At 39.5% G+C, this 18,380-nt stretch overlaps 1 protein-coding gene across 8 annotated transcripts in view; it reads left to right on the top strand.

The window, feature by feature from the left end:
• Nucleotides 1-18,380, top strand: part of DLGAP1 (DLG associated protein 1) — a 289,837-nt gene that overhangs the window by 103,827 nt on the left and 167,630 nt on the right. For all 8 annotated transcript variants that reach the window (XM_081873841.1, XM_081873847.1, XM_081873840.1 and 5 more), the window contains one exon: nt 1,922-2,025. The gene's annotated coding sequence lies outside the window, so the exon portion shown is untranslated. The remainder of the gene's footprint in view (nt 1-1,921; nt 2,026-18,380) is intronic.

The following is an 18,380-nucleotide window of genomic DNA, read 5'->3' as shown; positions in this document are numbered from 1 at the left end:
GACTGCGTGAGTACAGCAGCAAGGAGACAGAATGTGATTTTGCAGTACATTATTGTGGGATTTAATATGAAAATCTGAACGCTTTAGAAAAAAGAATTCTGAAATAGCATGTTATAATTATGCAACCTTGTGCAGTAGTTGATTACAGGGACATATACCGGAATTGTTTGGGTATTTGTAACACTTTCTTAACTCATTGTGTATGGGAGGCAGATGAGTGGTATCTTTTTATAGCAGAGGAGAAGTTGATGGGGGAAACACTTCTGCAAAGAACCTTATTGCCATTTGCTCTGATACAGTGGTAAAATGTGGGTTTTCCCAGGGAAACAACAAAAACAAAACCTCTCAGACATGGAGCTTTAAAGCCCAGATCTTTGTCTAGAAATGTAGCACAAAAGGAAGACTAGATGAGCCCTATGTTGAGCAGAGGAATGACGGGGAAAGAGGCTATTTAGGTCTTTCCCTTTCCACATTTGTCCCCTCAAAATCATCTTGCACTAGATGAGGTTTCCCCCCCTCTCTGCAGAAGAAATGGTATGGAAGCCCCATGCCAGTTTGTTTTTTTTTGGGGGGGGGAGGTTTTAGTAGGAACAGTTTAAGGGCACACTATCCCACTCCTCTTGTACTCCCATTCACAACTTTCAGTGTTGATTTTCAGCAGCAAGAGGTAATGTCAGGTATCTGCATGGCTAGTTTATCTCTAAATTTATGGGATCAGTCTTTTCTGAGATCTGAAAACATCAGTAAATTATGCAGGCTAGTTAACACAAAAATAAATGGGCCAGATATGCTGATGCTGTATCTCTGGTAATGCATATGCTTTTGACCTGATTTATACTACAGTGGACACTCGGGTTCTGAACGTGATCCGTGTGGGAGGCACATTCGCAACCTGCAGTGTTCACAACCCACAGCGCCAGGTCTGTGCACGCGCAGGTCGTGATTCGGCGCTTCTGCACATGCGCAAAGTACGATTTAGCACTTCTGTGGATGCGCGAGTGCTGAAACCCGGAATTAACCCGTTCTGGTACTTCGGGGTTCAGCGTGGTGCGCAACCCGAAATCATGCAACCTGAAGCATCTGTAACCCGAGGTATGACTGTATTGGTGAACTACAGAAGTTCAGTTTCACTGCCACTTGTATTCAAGGATTGTGATGCATTAATATTTTCTCTAGGTGATTATTGCTATGCATTGGTCCTTAACTGTTATTAGCAGAGAAAGGAAGAGATGATATACAGGTGCCTTTTTAGGAATTAAAAGTGATTAGAACAACAGGTAAACAGCAGTACGTCAGTTGTAGCCCTTTGGGCTCCAGAATGCTACCAAAACAATACAAAATAAATAACATACCTTGATAGCACAAGTGTTGTAAAAACTCATGTTTGGACAACAATACACTTGCTCTTCTTCTGTATCGTTCCGCAGCACATTTGAATTGATTTTTAACTTGATCCTATTAAACACCTTTCTTTAGCTGCTTACAGCAGAAGTTTTAGAACCAGCACCTGCAGAATGCTTGTCTTCTCCAGCGCTCTTGCCATACTCCTTTTAGAATATGGTTCACCTTGCATTCAGATTTCACTTATGCTTCCCACGCTATTGGTGCTTAAATCTTCCTAGGCAGGTGCAATTTGTTTGGGCCTGTTTGCGTGGTGACAATTTGCTTTCCTCCAATCAAGAAAAAAGAACCACGCTGGATTTAAGCCTAAGGACAATTACATTATGCAACACTATCAACATTTAACTCCCCGCCCCCTTTCCCAGGTCAAATGAAGTTGCTGTATGTGGAAGTACTGCCGTCAAAATTCCTCACTGTTGAAGTGCCATTTAAGGCTGAATGAGACAAGTTGGATAGATTGCTGGTTTCGACATTGCTTATAGGCTAGCAGCATTAATTGTTACATTTGGTTGCATTTCAGAACAGCCAAGAATCAAACATCACAAGTGACATTCTGCACTGAGAACTGCACACCATTTTCATCTAAACACGCAACAAGTGAAAATGGAAAACTGACTACTGGAGGTATGGTTTCTTTTATTTCTTTCACTGCATACGTTTGTTCAGAAATTTGACAGAAGATGTCTAGTGAACATGCTCTCATCAAAGCCAGAAGGGCTCTAGCCCCAGCTTCATTCAGCACCTGGCTAAGACATGCCTTGCATCTTATGAACGTGGAGTGATTGATGATCACATTCCACAACCACCTGGTCTGGTTCCATGATGTTGTTTTTAGTTGCTGCAGGCACATTTATAATGTAATCATGCCTAGTCTAAAGGTTACATTTATTGGCATTTGATAATTTCTCATTATTATTCATCGTGGATCCATCCCTAGATGTGATCAATGTTTGATGTTTTTTATTCTTTGAGGCTGTTTGTGGTTTTGTGATGTTAACACATTACTGTGGCTTATGGCATTGCACTGGCCTGGCATTCATTGCACCAATCTAAAGCATCTATTTTCCTGCACAGCAGCATGTAAACTCATAAAACGTAATTCTTTGGATTTGCTTTTAAGGAACCTATACAAATTATGTCCCTGAAGAGGCAACAACATTTAATTTTATATGCATTATAGGCTCCCTTCAGCCAATAAAAACATCCGCATTAGATCTGTGTGGTGTTTTATTTCACCTTGGGGATTTCCTTTGGTAGACAATGAGCTGCGTTCATCAAAGGCACCGTTTGACAGTCTCGGGAGCATTCTTAATGCTAATTATTTTACCTTGCTGCCTAACAAGGTCCAATAGATTTTCTTAATTGACGGCAAAGGTATCCTTATATCAGAAGGACTGATGGTGCAGATTATGAGTAGTGTTGTTTTAAATGCAGAAATAAAAACCTAAGCCTCCAGTAATGAATAATTTAGGTTAGTGTTGGACATAGCATGAACCTTTTAGTTCTAAAGGCTGGAGAAAATGTAGCTTGTCAGAGGGATGGCAGCAAAACCCTCCTCATTGTGGTGCTTGATCTCTTCTTGCTTATAATGTTGGAGGTTATTCCATAATCAGGCTGGCCATCATATTGTCAGCCTCCCTGTCATTTCCAGTGTCTACCAAGTATTGCGTATTCTAGTGCCTACCGAGTATGCACATGTGTGGGTTGATCTCCACATGGTAAGTAATTCTAAATGTCACAGGCCAGATAAGAATCAGTTGCCATGGGGAGACCATTTTCAGCAGCAGCTGCACATGGCAACTGAAAAGTGTGTTCCAGCCTTTGAAAAATATTCATGATTAGGAATCTTGCACAGTACATATTAGGAATGTGCAGCAACTACCTTATTCCTCTTGTATCCATAGTGTGTGGAAGCAGCTAATCAGTTGCAGTTTCTCTCTGTGTCATTTTGATTCTATTTGTTATTTGGTTCCAGATCTGATCTCTTAAATCTGAAGCTCTATTTTGTCCCTGCTATTTAAAAATGGCAACACGTTTTCACAAGGGTGGATGTCTCCATTAGAAGTATAAGGATGCCAAATTTCAGGCAGATCCATCTCCAGGGTTTTTTGGGCAGCAGACTTTTAAAATTGTTTTTCTTTAAAGAAAAAGTCTCTATTTTTAATTTTCTGCCAGAATTGGATATAAACTGGCCAAATCTCAGAAAGATGAGGTTAAGACAGATAAATATTCAGTCTTCTTCAGTACCATCATAAAACACACATATATACCTGAGGTGCTATGAACAGTCCACATAATGATGCTTTTGATGGCATAGCAAGACAAAACAAGTTCTTGGGTTATTCTCAGGCAATCTACTACAGGCAGTTTTGTCAAATTATTGAAAAAATCTATTTAAACTAAGTAAAGAGAGCAGGGTGTAATGTTAAAAAGGTTGTAAATATGCTTTTTTTAAAAAAATCACTATGAAAAATGCATTAAAGTTGCTCTAGCCCACAGTCCCCATCTAATGTCACAATTGTATATTGCACTTTACAATACATTCAAAACGTTTTATTTGCAGATGTATAGCTGAGTCACAGGATTTTTTCCGAGATAAGGGAGTTGGTTTTGCTATCAAAAAATAGGTTTGCTTTCACTTTGTTGCTTGTATATTGACTGAAAACAAGATGCAATGGATGTATTTAGCTCTGTATGAGGGAGAGTGGTTACTGGGGAATGGTTTCAAACGTATATGTGAGGCTGGTTGTGTTTTCTTTTTGTCTGCTACTGTGGATGTGAGGTTTTATTCGTTTTCATAATGAAATTTAATGGGGGGAAGTATTGCTTTATAGTTTGAAATAATGCTTTTGTTTTCTGACTTCTTAGCCACTATGAGTTCGTCAGAAAGGAGGCAAGATATAAGTTTTTAAAATAAGTAAATACAAACTTCCATAGTTAAGTATAAATCAGGAATACATTTAATAAAAATTTTATGGAAGCAGATTTTGAAACACAAATTCTGTGTTGCAAAATGAAATTGGATATACAGTATTTTGAAATGAATTTTATTACCACTGATAGGTGGATTTAGCTGTGGGCTATTTGATCAGAAAGGAAGAACAGAATAAATAATGGCATAACCCTGACCTCACTGTTCTGACACATCTTGGATTCAGGGTTTGCTTTCAGAAACCATCTTGGAGTTACCTCAATTACAAAAGGAGAAAGGTGGGTTTTTCTATTTATAAGAGTTTAGCTTCAGTCCATCACCCATGCAGTGCTCAAGCTCTTTGTGGGTAGCTACTGCTGGTGATCTCATACTCATTCCCGGTCCATATATATCATGGGTAGGCAAACTAAGGCCTAGGGGCTGGATCCAGCCCATTCGCCTTCTAAATCTGACCCGTGGATGGTCCAGGAATCAGCATGTTTTTACATGAGTAGAATGTGTGCTTTTATTTAAAATGCACCTCTGGGTTATTTGTGGGGCATAGGAATTCATTCATTTTTTTCCTTCATAATATAGTCCAGCCCCCCAGCCCCCCTAATGTCTGAGGGACAGTGGACTGGCCCTCTGCTGAAAAAGTTTGCTGACCCCTGATATGTATATGGCTGTCTTCCAAGCCCTTGTGATTCTGACTCCAGCAGTATTCAAGTCTTGTAGGTTTTCCTTGAAGAAGCTTCTCTGATAACTGAGACCTGCTCTTCACTTACTACCAGACTATATGTTTTAGAAGGCATTCTGTGCAGAAGATGTCCCTTCACCATTGCACTTAGGAGACAATGACAATGGGTGCTTATAGAGTATTCAGACACATGCTGGAAGCACCCATTGTCAACTTCCTCACTTCAGATGGATTCAGAAGGAAGCTGTTTGCTGGAGAGCCAAAGAACATATATTTTGGATTAACCGTATACTGTGCTAAAGGCAGTCATGGTGAAGATTATTGGGCCAACATAGTATTTTGTAGACAGCTTCTTTCTGAGACATGCTTCCTTCTCTGGAATTGGTGCATTCACTCTAAAATCTTTCTAGTTGCCACTGAACAGGCAGGAAATGGTATCCCTTTTAACAAGCGGTCATTGGTTCTGGATTAATTGGACTCAGTTGTTGGTTTTTTGTTCACTCTGTTTTCCAGTTCATATTGCCCTTCATGCCACCTGGGAAAGAAATACACAGTAAAGTGGCTGTCCTTGCTTCAGGCACATGTAGTATAGGTAACCACCAGCAAGAATGATGGGGACATGAATGGCTTTCCTACTGCCTAAGCTTCACGTGCAAAGTCATACTGCTATACTATGCACATGCACTCTGGGTCCTTAGAGAACAGCAGCTACTAGATTGTATTGAACTGTAAATTTCAAGGAAGGGTCAAATCAGTCATAGACAATTTTGAGAAAGGCGGGTAACTGGTTCTAGAAAATAGGAGAGACCCTTAATTTTGTCACTCTTCTGGAAATTGCCTTAACTCTGAAGTCATGTTGATGTTTGTTGATCTGCTCTCATGAAAACTGCATTAGCTCTCTGTAGGCACACATCAGTCTAAATGTTTGTCATTGTATATAATGATTAAAGAGCTCTATGAGGTCTGTAAGCTCAAATAAGTATATGATTTTATGTAAGTGTTAAAAGAGAAATCTGTGCCATTGTTCAAAAGCAGCTGCCAGACCTAAAGTTCACGCAAAAACCCTTTCAAGATCGTGTAAAGTTGCACTGATGTGGCAGCTGCTAATTTGGTTCTCTGTAAAGAATCCTTCCCATCTGTTCACCGAAGATTTTGAAAGATTCCTTTTTCTTCGCCTGTCATTGCTTCCCCCCCTTCCTTTGCTCATATTTCCTCTCAAATTATTTATATATCATAGTCAGGATTTTTAAAAATGACTGCCCATTTTGTATCCTTGCATTGTTTATTTTATAGTTTGATTACAGAACTTTAATCATAGTCTGTAGTTCACAGTTACACATGTGCAACTGTTCCTCAGATTGTTTGGAATCCCACACATGCCAGTCAATTAATGGACTTTGTAAGTGGTTGTTTGTGCTTGCTCATTTGTCCTCTGTGGCTTGTTCTTCTGTCACTTTACTCTCAGCTCTCTTTCATCTTTGGAAAGCATGGGTGCTTGTGCATTAACCATATTCTGTGGTATTCAGAGGGAAAAAACCAGATTTTGAAAAGCTAAACAGCTCAATGAAGGATACAAAGCTTGGGGAAATAAAGAGGTGTTGGTAGACAGGTGAGCCTCTTTGGGGAGAGCATTCGAAAGCTGGGGTGCCACCACCGGAAAGGCCCTTTTTCCACTCCCTTGTAGACTCTATTCTCAAATGTGGTGAAAAACATAAAGATACCCACTGCTGCCTTGGCCCACATCCTGAACTCCTCCTTTGGTAGAGGTAAATATTTTCCCCATCTCTTAGCATGTGCAGGATTGTTCCTTCTACTGTAATGAATGGGGAAGCTCTTCAGGGTTGAAGAGCTTTGCATGCCCATCAGAATATTCATGCCTGCAATAAGGCATTGGATAAAGTCAAATATCTTTAGTGAAATCCTTGCAGAGCCCAGTATTTTAAATTCATTATATAAATTAATTGTGACTTCTGATACCCTAGCTGCTCTGTTCTGGATATTTTGCAATTCTGATTGTACAAGGCATCTGCTTGACAAACAAGCTCCTTTCCTGAATTGCCGGGGCTCTGACATTGCTGCAGCGGCTATTTGTCATCCTAAAGAACCATACATCACCATCAGAAGGAAAATTATCCTGACGAGATTGCTGCAGTTTTCATTGTTACGGTGTAGCTGCTTTCCATGGGCCATCAATTCCAGCAAAGAGATGTAGCAGCATGTATTTGAAGCAAATTGTTACTGACACCTGCTTGTGTGTCTTATAAAAAGTTGGAGCCCGCAATCGACTGCTAAAAGGCCACTGGGTGTACGTAATTCTGAATGGAAGAAAATGAATGTGGTTAACTTGTTCCTATGAAAATTGGTTTTAATATGCATATAGGGGTAAAGTATAGAGTCCGAACTCTACCTTCAAAACTTACATTTATGTAATTGTTGGGAGGGGGCAGTAAGAGGATATAATAACTGGAAGGAGACTGCAGAAAACCACCTGCGTGGATTTAAAATTAGATGTATTCTTATATCACTTTCAGTGCAGCTTAACCTAGTAATTGGTACTCTTGTCTTCTGAAGCCCTATGAATGGGTATAATAGCCTTGTGCTGGCATCCATAGCCTTGTGCTGGAATTCAGAAGCAACCTTACCCAGCACTGTCAGGCAGTATGGTGGTGGCAGCAGCCAGTTCCTGCCACATGTAACAGAGCCACTGGCACAGTAGGAAGAAGATAAGTGTCATTCCAGGGCATCCTGCCTTTTGGGATGTGGACAACTCCTCTATATCATCTTCCTTGCGAGCTTTTGGGGGAGGCGAGGGTGGTGGTGGTTCTGCTGCTAATCCCAGGTAAAGGCTGCAGCTAGAGTGCAACAAACCACTGTTTGTAATTGGACCCCTTCAGTCAAATTCTTCAAGACAGCCCAGCGATCCTTCCTTTTTTTTAGAGAGATGGCATAACAAATGGATCAGTTTAGTCCTGCAGCCACACTTACAGTGTCACTTTGTATGTAATATGTGATGGCACCAATTGATTAGATTTCTTAAATGATCATGAAAAGTGCTAACCTCTTACAAGGGCATTGGCTTCAAGGGTGTTCTGGAGGAGGGAGGGAGGAGGATTTTGACAGCCTACTGTTAGTACTAGTCTAGTTTAGCAGCCAACTAGGCACAACACTTTTGAAAGCTAACTAGGCTATTAATTTATGTTTTTTTAAAGGAGGACAGCAGTGTTTTCTGACAGCAGTGTTATCTTGACGTTAAGCATAACCTTGTTTTATATATTATTTGCTATTGCTATACAGTATCTTTTGAGAGAAAATATTCTTTGCAATTTCTATCTAATCAACATTCTCGGAGAATTCATAGCAATAATATCTTTCTGTGCACTCATTTTTGACTAAGCAAAAAGTGACTCAAATATTACCTCAATTTTCTAAATGTTTTGTTTTCATTTCATGTGGAAGAGAGCACAAATGAAATGGCAAATTATTTCTTCTTTTTAAACTTTGCTCCTACTGTGCAAATAACAGTTTGACCAAATACCTGGTACGAGATGAAATTATCTGGTTTCCTATTATATTGAATTATCTAGTCAAACATTGAGACAACATTTGGATGGCAAAAGGTATTTCATTACCCCATCTTATTATTCTTCTCTTGTCTTCCAGCTGTTTTATCTCAGCTCCTTAGGATGAAGACAGATATAGCATTTTAAGTGTGCACACACTTGCTGCATTCTGAAGTGTTTGTTTTCAGGTTGTGAATGTGGGTTCAAGTAGCTTTCACCACACTTGAAATCATGTCTTCACAGTTAAGATTCCAAAAGCTCTTTGTAATAGGGCTGTATTTTGTGATAATAAGTTTCTTCATAATTATTTCTATATTATTCCTGATATTCTCAGTATTCTTCCTAAGATTTGTTGAACAGATTGAATTCTCTGTGTTGCATCATTATCAACTGTTAATTGAATTTAACCTGGAACCTGAGGCAAGAAGGGCTTTCATAAGTGCAATTCTATTTTTGCTGATGGAAGGGGTAAAGGAGAGAGAAACCGCTGCTACATTGATGGAATGGTTGCCATTTTCCATGCATGTTCAGTCTGGGAAGTGAGAAAACTAAACCAGAAATTTCAAAATGGTGTAAACATACACCAGGCATCCCTGGGAACACTGTCAGTGTCTACCAGTCAGAAACTGTGCCAGTGTACATCCAAGGCCAAGGAATCAACACACACAGTCAGGTTGGCAAGAGATCATTCTATAACATACACAAATCAAATACAAGCATATCATAATATTTCCAAGCTGTTACTATGGATCTGAGGGGTGGGGTGGGGACCTGATTAAATATGGTGAATTAATGGTGGTGACAGGAGGTGACCAGTGGCTTGTTGGGACAGCCCCATGTTGTCACGGCAGTCATAAAGTCCTGAGACACCCCAGACACCTTGGCATGGATTCTGAAGTCCCCCAGAACCAGCAGTCTGGGAGTCATCAACACCGCCTACAAAACCAGCTCTGTCAACTAAGGCAGGGAGACTGCTGGGCAGTGAGTCAAGTCAAGGTGCAGGAGATCAGGACAGCAAACACATCAGTAGTTTAACATATTGACTGGCTGTCATGGCCAGTAGTAAACACATATACAGCTTTTATTGTTCTTTGGTTTATCTGTTTACAGTGAAGACAAGAATCTCCTTCTAACAATCAATGACACCCTTTGATAGACTGTTACAATTTAATAGGGCACTTTTTTGCAGGCATGGTGCATTCTTTATGACAGTTGTTAAGATAAATGCCAACGAAACAAGTAGAATTGTTTTGTCAGCATTATTTAAATGTAGAGGATGCTGTAAGAGCCTCTTGGTAACAAAAATGCATTTTAATAAGCAGTTGTTTGATTCCAGACCTGACAAAACACGCACTCTTTGTTTATTGTAGGAGAGCAGTGGCAGAACACTAGTTTGAATAAGATTCTCATTTCCATTAGAAGTGTTCTGGCAGTTATGACCTTCTTTTAAATCTATCAAGAAGGTCTAGGGGGCAAACGTATACCTTTTTCTGGAAACTGATGTTCTGCTATGATTTAAACATTTTTTGCGCAACATGAGATATTGTACTTGCCTCCAAAAATATATATCTCCTCATTCAGTTTGACTTATATACTGTGGATGGCATCCAATATTGTACAAAGAAAGGGCAGTGTGTAACAGATCTTTCCCTTCTCCTCCTTACCCATGCAGGTCCCTGTTGCTTTAAAAGCCTCTGCAGAAGGTCAGGAGGACCTAGAAAACATTGCATGTTGGGTCATATGGGGTTGTAGGGGGAGGGGGCAATGGCCTGAAACTGGATGGCCCTGGATGGTCCTCTGCCTGATTTCAGGACATTCCACCCCACTACCTGTTGTCCTGAGTGACACAGTTCACAGGGTTTGTTAGGACCTTCCAACCTTCTGGAGATGCTTTTTGAGGGCTGTTGGGGGAGGAGAAGGAGGGGGGATTAATTGCACATGCTAGCCTTCCACTCACAAAGTGTTGGATACATATATAATTTAGAAGATAAGTTTGCTCTTATCAGCTCTTACCTTGAAAGTTCTTGCAGAACATCCAAGATAACATGCATAATTAGGGATGCAAGTTCTGCAGTTTGCTAATACATTGAAAAGAATTCAATGCAGACAATAGCTAGAAGACTCAAGACTGAAAACATAAAGTCTGAAAACATAAAGTCTGCTAGTGGAAAAGCCCTTAAACAGTTATGGACTTTGGTCCTGAACCCTGGCATTTATCCCATCTTAGAAGAACTTTCTAAACAGTAGCAAGGACATGAAGGATTCTGCTGATGAGAGAACTTTTGCCAAAACCATTTTCTTTCAAAAACATGGTCGGGCTAGACTCAAACCAGAGCCTATAATGTTCTATTATTATACCTCAGACGGTAGCTAAGACATTATTTGAGTTTTCTTTTATACTTTGAGTTCCTGAACTGAAATAGGATCAGAAAAGGTAGGAAATTTGGTTTTTGTTTTTAAATTTTGCTTTTCAGATCTGTTGGGGTAGAACAAAAACATCAGTAGTATTTCCTGCTGAATTCCAAATATTCCAATAAATGAATGCTTTTATGCAAAAGCATAAAAGAAGGAAAAATAAATAAAGATAAACAAAAATGATTTTTCATTTCTGTTTGAGATGGTTAAATCTTTGATTCTGTGTTTGCTCTATTGGTAGCTTCCGGAAGATGATCTTGACATTGGAATTTTCATCCAAACAAGACAGTATGTCACAATCACTTGCAGTAGCATTTTCCCCCAGGCAGTTTTTCTTTGCCTCAGGGTAGAGATTTGTAGTGTCCAGCTGGAACTTGACTGTGAGAAAGTTGTCACTTAACATCTATTGGTAGTTATTTTTACCAGTATACAATAACCTCCTATGCTTTAGTAGGTTCCACCAGGAGCTAGCTTTTGCAACCTGGTATGCTCTTAATTATTTGGAGTACAAGTCTCATCAGCCCAGTCAGCAGTGGTAGTCCAAAATGTATGGATCAGATCTCAGCTGTCCAACCGTTCTTAAATCTGTGCTAAGACTTCCTTGAAAGGTATGGTACAAAGTAATTAGTGATGTGCTTGGCGGTTTCTTTGCTGGTTTTGAAAAGAGTGCTTGCCAGAAATGTTGGAGCTAAAGCAATAATGTTTTAGTTTAGTTTATAAACAAACAGGTATGATGTAGGCAGGTATGACTGATCATGCATTCTGAATTTTATGTTGATGAAATAGGTGAATTAAGATTGTGCAATGAAAATAAATCAGAAGGTTTACTATAGTCTACATATTTTAGATTGGCATCCAAATTCAAACAGTTTTGAATATTTTCTCTTAAGGGAACAATTGATTTGTCATTCAGATAGGGTTTTGTTTTTCGTTTTTTAAAAAAACAGCATCTTCAAAGTGGGAGCAGACTAGAGTTTTTTTTTTTTTGTTTTTTTTAAACCCTCTAAAAATAAAGTTGCTGCTGCATGCATTTAGAGCTTTGGTCTTTCATGGAGGAGATGGAAATGGTGTTAGTTATCCATACCTCACATCATAATCCAATGCTTGTTTACCCTGAAGCAAGTCCTGTTTTGTTCAATGGGGCTTATTCCTGGCATGTTTCTTAAGATCGCAGCATTAGTCACTTCCTGACTAGATAGCACAATATTCTCTACACATTGCTATCTTTTAAAATATTCTGAAAACTTCCAAAGTGCAGTCACCAGATTATTAACTGGGGCATGAAGAATGAAGCATAAAGCTCTAAACTCAATTCGTCTATGCTAGCTGCCTATTCATTTTTCATTTAAAAGTGCTAATGCTAACATTTAAACCTCAAGAATTTTCTCTTCACAGTAGCACTGGAGTAGACATGTCAGAACAAGAGACAGATCTTGTTCACTGGTTGTGGCATGACTGTGGAGTATCTTGGAGGTCTGTTTTGGATGGCTTTTGAAAACATTTTTATTTTGAATGAACTTTCAACATCTAGTTGATTTGTTGTTGTAAGGCAGATGACCAGCATCTGGGGGCCTTACTTATTCATGGCCAGCCCTTTGGGGGCCACAGGGTGTTGGTGTTGCTGAAGTGTAATGGTCAAAGTATAATAGATCATTGTAATGTGTTCTATGTAGGGTTACCCTTGAGGCTGGTTTGCAGCCTGGTTCTTATCAGGCGTTGACTACTAACAACATATAACATCAGTACTGATGGACCTGCACTGGCTGGCAATACCGTTCATGGTCTTACTTATAGTACACTCCACCCGAGTCTCCCAAGTGGTGCGAGATTCCAGAGGTTCCCAGTGCTTACCCAGGGTTTGTGTTTCCATTTGGAATGAGGCACAGAGGAGACTATGGTGATTTTAGGATATATGATTTATTTACACATGTATACAACCTGAGCCCATGAAGGAGGGGTTCGCAGCATTAGCACCCTAAGAAAGTCTTGCTTCTCCCATAGCCACAACCTAGGATTCAAGCAGAGATCTGGCTTGCCGCTTTACTTCTAGGTCACCTCTAAAACTCTTTGTTCTAACTTCTGGCTTTATCTGTTGAGGAAGCGGCCCCACCCATTTGCCTTCTCACACCGAGCCCCTTAATACACCTTTGTTCTCCTTACACCTTACTAGGAAGCTAGCCTGGCTTAAAAAAAAAAAAAAATAGAAGCCTTGAGTGGATTTTAACACTTGCTTGATCCAGCAATTAGAAGAGTCTGGCACTCAAGTTAACACCCCAAACTCATAACAGTATATAAAGTCCTAAACTATCTGGGGCCAGTATGCTTATAAGATCACCTTATTCCTTATACCCGTATCTGACCTTTTGCCTGGTACAGCTGACTGTCCCTAAAAAGAAACTGTGTGTTTGGTGTGTTTGCATGGGTTGTGGAACTCTCTGTGTAATCAGATTAAGCTGGCACCATCTGCATTGAGTTCTAGGTGCCAACTTCAGACTTGTTTCTTTCAGCAAGGCTTCTTACGAAAATTATTTACCATTTTAAATAACCGTCTTGTAAGATGACCCATTCTTTATTTCTGTTTCCTTAATGTGTTTTGCTTTGGTTTCAGTGCTATGTTGTGATTTTAATTGAGGGTTATTTTACCGCCATCGCAGAGGTGAATTTTATCTGAGCTTTGTGGTATAGAAATGAGTATAATAAATAGATGGATAATGTACCAGCCACCTCGTGCATCTTTTCCTACACCTGTTTTCTCTTCAGTAGCTTCTGTGCCATGAAACACCACCATCCCTTCACCACACAATTCCCCCAACAGCGCTCATTCACTCAGGGGCTTGGCATACAGAGATCCACTACTATAACTTCTTGGGTCCGCTTGAGATACCCTGCCAGAGCTGTTAGCACATCAGAAGCACTGCATCCAGTACACATCTCTACCTTTGCAGCAGCTTAAAAGGCTACACAAAAAAGTAACAAATAAAACCTTTCAGTAAAGAAGGTTCTTCTGACAAAAGAAATTTCAGCAACAGAACATGTTGAAAGGCTGAGAATAAGAGTAGGTTCCCTAATGCTGGCTTTAGAAGTATATATGCTTGAAGTGCCAATTGTGATATAAGAATTAAATTCTAGTGGGTTTGTGAACCAGAGAAAAGCATCTGGCTCCTGCATGCTGATGGGTTGTTGAGTTTGACCCAGAATCAGGGGCAGTACAGTGAAATGTGGTTTGTTCAGTTTGCTGCAGGTTTCTTTTTAGATTTCAATACCATGAGTAGAAAAAGAAAGCTATGTTGAGAAGACCTTAAATCTTTTCCTCAGATGTTTTGTCACTTTTGCTCTTTGGGCTCCACAGAAAGCAATCAGGAATTGTCAATTTTATGTACAGAATGAGCAAATTTGCTTTAACATCCCCTCCGCAAAAAAACCTTATAGGGGAATTTTCCCAAAGTGCAAATGGAAGGGCAGCAGTGTTGGCTACCAGCATTGGTCCACAATGTAAGGCAAGACACTGCTTGCATTGGTAGGTCTCACGTATTTGTGGCACTTGATTTTGAGGGAGATGCCAGTCTCTAGCTGGGAAGGTGTAGAGAGAATGTTCACACAAGCATGTTACTTCAGTTTAACAATCCATTCATATACTTTTATTTTCTGCTCCTTTACAGAGGAATTAAAGTGAGGCAGGAGCAAAACTGTCCATTAAGGACTCACCCCAGGTGTCACTGCTGTAGGAAACAGGACGTAAACATTTTCAGATTTTTAAATCTTTCATAGAAATGAAAGCAATCTGCCCCTGAGCAAACCTTGTTTGCCTTCATTCATTGGAATCTAAATCCTGATGTAGTAGGTACAAAATGTTCTGGGAATTTTGAGGAAGAAGCTTGGTTGCTTGTAGTTTTTGCTCCACTGTATTTTTTTGTTTTGGTCTTTTCAGGAAACACAAATGCATTGAATAACATTTTTAGATAAATATTTAAAATGCTCAGAGGATCTCCATCAATGAACCTATAACAGATTATTGTAGCCAGAGTCCAGAGATCCATGGGGTTTAGTTACATATATGAGGTTCCATGCAACTCTTGACTTTCCTTCTTACTTTGCGTAAGTTTGGAAATGCCTAAGGATGCCAGCAAAGTTCTGAGTGTGGCTCAGCAACAAACTTCAGGGACTTGATAAAACCACTCTAGCAAACTCCTGAACCTTATTCCAGTGAATTTAATGGGCCTCCTGGTTCAGAATTCAGGGGTGGAGGATATATATGATTTCAGGGGAGCTCAGGAGGTCTTGCCTATGTCTAAAAATGTTCCTCATGTACAATGGGAAATCCTACCCTTCATATCAACTGCCAAAATATTAAACAAAAAGTAAAAGAATGAGGTAGGACATTTGATTTAAAGTAGGGAATCTATTGACCTTTGTAGTGAAGACTGAGAGGAACAGGAGATGGCTGCAGCTGAATGTAAAGGGTGGTATGTCCTGATGTTTGGAAACACTTCAGTAATTGTGGCTTATATTTGAATTTGAATTTATTTTAACTGTTATCCACTGCACTAAGTTCCAGATGTGACAGGAATAGAAACCTTTCCCCCTGTGCTGCAGTCCTGATTCACATTTCTTCTTCCCTGAAGGTCCTATTCTTCACTGAGATGAAACAATACAGGTAGTCATACTCAAAGTGAGATGCGATGGAATAGGATGCCACCCCACTTCTCTTTATCCTGCTTCTTTTGAGTCTGACCTAACCAATCCACTTTTCCCTCACCCCACTTCATTGGACACTGCAGGTAGCCATATTTCTCCTCTCCCACTCTACCGCTAATATGAAAGATGGGCAGATGCAGTGGTGATTAAATAAGGAGAATACCTAAATCTGATGCTAAAATGTTTGATTAGAAAGTCTGCTAAAGTATTTAAATAATTGTGTCCCAACTAAATGTATTTTTAATTTCAATTATTTTGGGCCAACACATCTTCAAACTATGGGAGGACAGAGCTTCCAAACTTACATAATTTCATCCAAATGATTCCCACAGTTATCCTTATATTTCATTGAATTTAAATGCTCTGTTACCTAACTGAAATTTCATGCCTGCTTATGATTTTAACTCTTCTCTTTTTCTCTCCCTTTTTGTACCAGCTTACACAGCATTGTACCATTTTTTTATTTCTGTTTCCCGCTGCTTTTATTTCTAACTGAAGTTTTCTTTTCATCTCATTTCTGTTAAGAGTATAGACCTACTTTCCCCACCTCACCCCCCATCCCTCTACCTAAAGTTTCCAAGAAGCAGAAAAATAAGTTTCTGTGAAATTGTACTTGCTTTCTGCTCTACTTCTGCAATCCCTTCCCCATCCAGTTTAATTAAAGAAATCAAAAAACAGTTTTGTAGGGGGCGGGGATTCTTTGTTTGTTTTAATGCTGACTTTGGGAAAGCATCTTAAAGTAGTTTGTTTTATTTTTTCTTTCAGAGAAAGCAACAAGCCTGTTCATTCTGCTGTGCTCTTTCACCCCCAGGCCAAAGAGCTACTTTTGTGTGCTTCAGTAATTTTGCATAGCACACTGAGAGCCAGCAAATATTAAATAACTTCAGTCACAAATGATTTCATGTGCAAGCAGTTGCTAGTTGCTTCCTATTACCATTTGTGCACTTTACTCTAATGAGCACTGTGCAGCTCTTGATGCATTTGTTACAAAGAGGACCTTTTATAGTATGCCCTATTGTATTTCAACAAAAAATCTATGGAAATTCATTTCCACTTAAACACATTGCAATGTTATATATGTTGAATGACTATTTTATGTGTAAGTGACTTCAGCAACGGAAGAATTTATAAAAGCAGGTCGGGGTCTTTATGCCAGATTGATGCCAGATTTTGAGCATAACGCAATGGCTAAATTGAATTTTGTCTTTTAAAACACTCTTTTATAGTCAAGACAACATGACCTATGTTTATAATAGGGGCTCAAGATAGATAAAAGTACACCAGGATCACATTTCATCATCCCAATAAGAACATTTTTCTAGAAGCCAATAAGCATTTACAAAGAGAAATAGAAATCTAGAATTTTAGAAAATCACTATTTGAAATAAATGTGTAACATATATTCTCTCTTACTTAAGGTAAGCAAGTAGTTAAACATGGATAAAATACATAAAGGAAACGGTACTTATTAAATGTAGGCAGCTTTTAATGAGGTTCATAAAATAGTGACACAGTAATCACTTAGGCTTAGGCTGAAGAAGCTGAAGAAACCAAGGCTGGTTTTATGTTACACTGCCTTATGTGGACAATTTTCTGCGTATCTCATACCTTGCGTAGAAGTTGCATGTCATTATAGTGATGATGCTCATAATTTTTTTAAAAAAGAAATTTCATGTGCATTTGCTTGTGGAAAGTTCATGAAACTGTCCTGCTCGGCACTTCTTATATATGTACTTCCTTAACTGAGTGGATAATCCACACATGCAAAGGAATGCATTGATGACTGGTCCTCCCTCCATTAATCCATTCTTTTCCAGCAACCACTAAGTTTCCCTTCTACTCATCTTGTCCAAAAATGGGTTTAAAAGAGACCAGGCAGTAGTCAGCATAAGCCTATGCCATGGGACCAAGGTTTCCCCAGCATATTTTCCTACCACTTTTTATTTTGCTAAAATAGTCAAGGATTTATAATCCTGATTTAAGAAAGCAATGGGTCTCTATATATTGTTAGCCTAAAGACTGACAAGGACGGTGCCAGGCACAGGTCCCTGAGGAGAGCATTCCACAGATGGGAGGCCCTACTTAAAAGGCCCTCTCATGTCTGACCACCCTCCATACTTTCCTTGGGTGGGGCACACAAAGAAGGACCTCCAATGAGGACTGTAGGTTCCAGGCTGGTCCATATGGGGAGAGGTGGTCCTTGAGGTATTGTGATCCTAAACTATGGTTTTCCTTTGCTGCTGCTTCACTTTCCTGTACTTTCTGAATTACTGTACTTTCAAAGAACACTAGAACTTACGTATGTTTGGCTTGATGCAACATCACAAAGCAAGTTAGCATGACTGTCTTACACCCAAGGCTTCATTTGATAGAAGAATGTAGAACCTCAGCAACCAGGGGGCACAAGCAACGTTAAAAACCAGATAGCTGTGTAGATAACTATACTGTCAGAAAGCAGAAACCAAGTTGGAGCCTGAGGATATTTCAGTTTTGTAGTTATTTCAAATTTGGAGATATAAAACTGCAAAAAGTGTGAACTAAGGCCAGAAGCAAAAAGAAAAGGGAAGAGAAGGTACATGTCTGGAGCACAAAGACCACTTTAAACCAGGGAAATCCTGAGACTTTAGTGAAGAATGTAATTCTCTGTGGGGGTATAGGCAGTCACTGAACAAGGGTTTCAAACTGTAGATCTTGTTCTTCA

Source organism: Podarcis erhardii, assembly GCF_964252035.2.
Source record: "Podarcis erhardii genome assembly, chromosome: 8".
In the NCBI taxonomy this organism is placed as follows: Eukaryota; Metazoa; Chordata; class Lepidosauria; order Squamata; family Lacertidae; genus Podarcis; species Podarcis erhardii.
Note: the sequence above shows the minus strand (reverse complement) of the source record. Positions and strands in the feature narration are given on the sequence as shown.